This window comes from Salvelinus sp. IW2-2015, unplaced genomic scaffold (assembly GCF_002910315.2).
Source record: "Salvelinus sp. IW2-2015 unplaced genomic scaffold, ASM291031v2 Un_scaffold1252, whole genome shotgun sequence".
Lineage (NCBI taxonomy): Eukaryota > Metazoa > Chordata > Actinopteri > Salmoniformes > Salmonidae > Salvelinus > Salvelinus sp. IW2-2015.
In genome coordinates, this window is record NW_019942800.1 from 239,113 (window position 1) to 245,112 (window position 6,000).

Consider the following 6,000-nt stretch of genomic DNA (forward strand, 5'->3'; position numbering starts at 1 on the left):
AGGTTTGTAGAAATGTGAAAATCATTTCTGGAAATCTGTTGCAGCTCAAATCTACTACAAAACCCTTAATGCAATGCTCTCTCTCTCTGGGCTGGCTGGCTAGCTAGAAGACATAGCTACACACAATAATACCAAAGTCCATATCAGCATGTGAAGCTAGCTGTAAAATCGCTTTAACAAACTGCACTATCAATTTAGGAGTCTTACTCAACAAGTTCAACTTGCAGTTAGTCTCTGCCACTGAGCTATAAACAGCATCCCTGCCACTGAGCGAGAGCAGAGTAACGTCACAGATAGAACAATGAGCCAGATATTTCACCGGATGTATAAATGTGAAGCATCCGGTTGGCGTTTTCACTCACTACCAAATATGGTGACGAGAGGAAGCCCAGTGTCTGGCAGAGGGAGAAGATGGAGTGAGATGGATTTTGGCTGACATTATGCAAATTCTCATTGATTTTAAACATTTGATCTCCATACAGTTTTCTGTTTCCAAAACTAGAATCTGGAACATAGTGGACTGTGTTTTGTAGACTTTACCCTTTGCCAATTGCGTTGTTTAGAAGGAGTGCAAGGGCTAATTGAGTTATTGCATATGTGCACTTCACAGAGTAGGAGTAGGGGTTCCCTAACGGAAATATGCAAATGAATGCTAGAAAGCCCCAATATAGTATCTCACTAGCTCGTGCTTGGCTCTGCACACCTCCTTGTTTGTTCTGCCCACTATGATTAATTTGCTGCCATTGGAAGTGACAGGCTGTGGTGTATTTTGGGTTAGTTATAAAAATCTTTAGTAATGTTGCTCTCCCACAGAGATGCTTTTGAGGAGATGGGGAAACTCCATTAGAATCGTATTAACGCCCATTGTGTACATTGCCCATAAGTCGACAAAGGGCCGCGCGGTGCATTCTGGGACACAGAGCTCTCCTTCAAGGAGTGAATGGAGGTCAATTGGGTGCTAGCTCAAAAACCGAACATTAGCATGAATTTTGGGAACAAGAAGTACCTCATTGCAAATATTTTCCAAGATGTGAGATAATTAACCTTATTCTCTGTAATATCGTATAGCTTTGGAATCGTGACATTTACGTACTTTCGAGGAAAATAGGCATGTTTCTCGACCCTGACTTTGAGAATGGATTGCGTGACTATTAGCTTTGCAACCGTGTGACCAGCATGACAACGTGAATGCGACAGGTTGACAGTGGGGCATTTCTTCATTCATTGCCCAATGGGATTCCTATCTCCTCCTTTCTGAAATAGCTCTGTTTCCCACAGATACACAGGGCGCATTGTACCAAATTATTAAACTCGCAATGTTTAGATTGAGGGCATCTAAGCGAAATACACTACTTGACCAAAAGTATGTGGACACCTGCTCATCGCACATCTCATTCCAAAATCATGGGTATTAATATGGCGTTGGTCCCCCCTTTGCTGCTATAACAGTCTCCACTCTTCTGGGAAGGCTTTACACTAGATGTTGGAACATTGCTGCGGGGACCTGCTTCCATTCAGCCACAAGAGCATTAGTGAGGTCGGGGCACTGATGGTGGGCGATTAGGCCTGGCTTGCAGTCGGCATTCCAAATCATCCCAAAGGTGTTCGATGTGGTTGAGGTCAGGGCTCTGTGCAGGCCAGTCAAGTTCTTCCACACCGATCTCGACAAACCCTTACTGTATGGACCTCGCTTTGTGCACGGGGGCGTTGTCATGCTGAAACAGGAAAGGGCKTTCCCCAAACTGTTGCCACAAAGTTGGAAGCACAGAATCGTCTAGAATGTCATTGTATTGCTGTAGCATACAATGTTTGGGCCTAGCCCAAACCATGGACAAACAGCCCCAGACCATTATTCCACCTCCACCAAACTGTACAGTTGGCATCCACCAAACCCAGATTAATCCGTCGGACAGCCAGATGGTGAAGTGTGAGGCGCACAATACTACATCGAACCATGACTACATGGAGCTCGATTCCACATCAAGTAACTCATGCAAGCAGTAAAATTAGATTTWWAAAAAACAGATAAAGTACATCTTATGGAACAGCGGGGACTGTGAAGCAACACAAACATCGACACAGACACATGCATACAAACACACGATAACATACACACTATACACACACGTACACGTTGATTTTGTGGTGTGGATATGTGGTAGTAGAGTAGGGGCCTGAGAGCACACACTTAATATGTTGTGAAATCTGTTGTGAATGTATTGTAATCTTTATTTATTTTTATTTTTATAACTGCCTTAATTGTGCTGGACCCCAGGAAGAGTGGGGATCCATAATAAATACAAATACTCCAGAGAGTGCGTATCCACTGCCCCAGTGGCGGTGAGCTTTACACCACTCCAGCCGGCKCTTGGCATTGCGCATGGTGATCTTAGGCTTATGTGTGGCTGTTCRGCTATGCAAACCCATTTCATGAAACTCTCGATGTTGCATCCGATGACAGCCGATTTTTACGTGCTTCACGCTTCAGCACTCGGCAGTCCCGTTCTATGAGCTTGTGTGGCYTACCACTTCGCGGCTGAGCCGTTGTCRCTCCTAGACGGTTCCACTTCACAATAACAGCACTTACAATTGACCAGGGCAGCTCTAGCRRGGCAGAAACTTGACAAACTGACTTGTTGGAAAGGTGGCATCCTATGATAGTGCCATGTTGAAAGTCACTGAGCTCTTCAGTAAGGCCATTCTACTTCCAATGTTTGTCTATGGAGATCGCATGGCTGTGTGCTCGATTTTATACACCTGTCAGGAACAGGTATGGCTGAAATAGCCGAATCCACTAATTTGAAGGGGTTTCCACATACTTTTGTACAGTACCACTCAAAAGTGTGGACACACCTACTGATTCAAGTTTTTTTTATTTAGACTATTTTCTACATTGTAGAATAATAGCTAAGACATCAAAACTATATGGATTCATGTAGTAAACAAAAAAGTGTTTAACAAATCAAAATATATTTCATATTTGAGTTTCTTCAAAGTTGCCACCCTTTGCCTTGATAACAGTTTTGCACACTCTTGGCATTCTCTCAACGAGCTTCACCTGGAATACTTTTCCAACACTCTTGAAGAAGTTCCCACATATGCTGAGCACTTGTTGGCTGTTTTTCCTTCACTCTGCGGTCCAACTCATCCCAAACCATCTCAATTGGGTTGAGGTTGGTTGATTGTGGAGGCCAGGTCATCTGATGCAGCACTCCATCACTCTCCTTCTTGGTCAAATAGCCCTTACACAGCCTGGAGGTGTGTTGGGTCATTGTTCTGTTGAAAAATAAATTATATCCCACTAAACGCAAACCAGATGGGCTGGACGTATCGCTGCAGAATGCTGTGGTAGCCTGCCTGGTTAAATGTGCCTTGAATTCTAAATTAAATACAGACAGTGTCACCAGCAAAGCACCATCACACTCCTCCTCTTGTCATGGTGGGACCCCAAACATGCAGAGATCATCTGTTTCACCTACAGTGGTGGAACAAAAACTCAAATTTGGAACTCACAGACCAAAGGACAGTATTTTCACTGATGCCAACTGTCCAATGCTCGTGTTTCTTGGCCCATGCAAATCTCTTCTTGATTGGTGTCCTTTTAGTAGTGGTTTTCTTTGGCAAGCGATTTTTGACCATGAAGGCCTGATTCACGCAGTCCCTCTGACAGTTGATGTTGATGTGTCTGTTACTTGAACTCTGTGAAGCATTTATTTGCGGCTGCAATTTCTGAGGCTGAATAAGTCTAATGAACTTATCCCTCTGCAGCAGAGGTAACTCTGGGTCTTCCTCTCCTGTGGCGGTCCTCATTGAGAGCCAGTTTTGACCTAGTGCTTGATGGTTTTTGCGACTTGCACTTGAAGAAACTTTCAAAGTTCTTGACATTTTCCGTATTGACTGACCTTCATGTATTAAATAATGTATGGACTTCTTTTTCCTTTGCTTATTTTGAGCTGTTCTTTCCATAATATCAATCAAATGTATTTTAAAGCCCTTCTTACATCAGTGATATCTCAAAGTGCTGTACAGAAACCCAGCCTAAAAACCCCAAACAGCAAGCAATGCAGGTGTAGAACACGATGGCTAGGAAAAACTCCTAGAAAGGCCAAAACCAGGAAGAAACCTGGAGAGGAACCAGGCTATGAGGGTGGTCAGTCCTCTTCTGGCTGTGCGGGTGGAGATTATACAGAACATGGCCAAGATGTTCAAATGTTCATAAATGACCAGCATGGTCAAATAATAATAATCACAGTAGTTGTCGAGGGTGCAGCAAGTCAGCACCTCAGGAGTAAATGTCAGCTGGCTTTTCATAACCAATCATTAAGAGTATCTCTACCGCTCCTGCGGTCTCTAGAGAGTTGAAAACAGCAGGTCTGGGACAGGTAGCACGTCCGGTGAACTGGTCAGGGCCTGGATTAWCCTCTACATCACCGGAGGAACAGAGTAGGWTAAGGGTAYGGCTAAAGGCTATRAGAACAGGTYGTCTAGTACGTTCGGAACAGAGAGTAAAAGRAGCAGGTTTCTGGKTGCGATAGAATAGATTCAAGGCAAAATGTACAGAAAAAKATATGGTAGGATGTGAATACATTGGAGGTAAACCTAGGCATTGTGTGATGATGAGAGAGATATTGTCTCTAGAAACATTTAAACCAGCTGATGTCACCGCATGTGTGGGAGGTGGAACTAAAGTGTTGGCTAAGCCATTTTGAGCAGGGCTAGAGGCTCTACAGTGAAATAAGACAATAATCACTAACCAGAACAGCAATGGACAAGGCAAATTGACATTAGGGAGAGGCATGCRTAGCCGAGTGATCATAGGAGTCCAGTGAGTAGTTAGGCTGGCTGGAGACACGGCGATTCAGACAGCTAGCAGGCCGGGGATAGCAAGCTAGCAGAAGGGCCTTAAAGGGACGTCGTGACGGAGGAAGTCTGTTATAGCCTCCTCGTGCTGTTACGTCGAATAGACCAGTCGTGACGGAGTAGTAGGATTCCTTGTAGCAAAGGGGTTCGGTCCAATTGGCAAAATAGGTATAGTGGCCCAAGAAATTGGCCGATGGATCTCTTCAGCTAACAGTCCAATATACTCTAGACAGCTAGCAGGCCTCGGGCAGATTACGTCAGTAGTCCAGTCGTGAAGGAGCTCCGTACCGGCAGTAAAAGGGGTCCGGGCCATTTGGCAAAATAKGTATTGTGGAGTGGCTGATGGACCTCTTCAGCTAGCCGGGAGATGGGCCTAGCATGGGCTAGCTCCAGGCTAATTGGTSCTTGCTTCGGGACAGAGACGTTAGCCGGGAGTAGCCACTCGGATTGCAGCTAGCTAACTGCGATTATCCAGGTGAAAAAGGTTCAGAGCTTGCGATAGGGATCCGGGGATATGGAGAGAAAATAGGTCTGGGTGAGAAGTAATCCTTCTCACCCCCCCCCCCCCTTAAAAGATTTAGATGCACTATTGTAAAGTGGCTGTTCCACTGGATGTCATAAGGTGAATGCACCAATTTGTAAGTCGCTCTGGATAAGAGCGTCTGCTAAATGACTTAAATGTAAATGTAAATGTATGCTCTGGTTTGAATCGCGTTGTGCAAATTGGCGAGAGTTTTTTTTAAAGGTTAGCTGATGACCGCTAGCAGTGGTTAGCTGACTAGTAGCAAGTTAGCTGACTAGCTTCTGTYGGGGGATTCCGGTTCCGAAGTAAAGAAAAATACTTTAGAAAAAGTAGATCCACACCACATTGGGTGAGGCGAGTTGCAGGAGAGTATTTTGAAGTTGAGGTTTTGAAAAATATAAAAAAGGATATGCGAAGAAGAATATGTAAAAATATATATACAGTGGGGAGAACAAGTATTTGATACACTGCCGATTTTGCAGGTTTTCCTACTTACAAAGCATGTAGAGGTCTGTCATTTTTATCATAGGTACACTTCAACTATGAGAGACGGAATCTAAAACAAAAATCCAGAAAATCACATTGTATGATTTTTAAGTAATTAATTTGCATTTTAT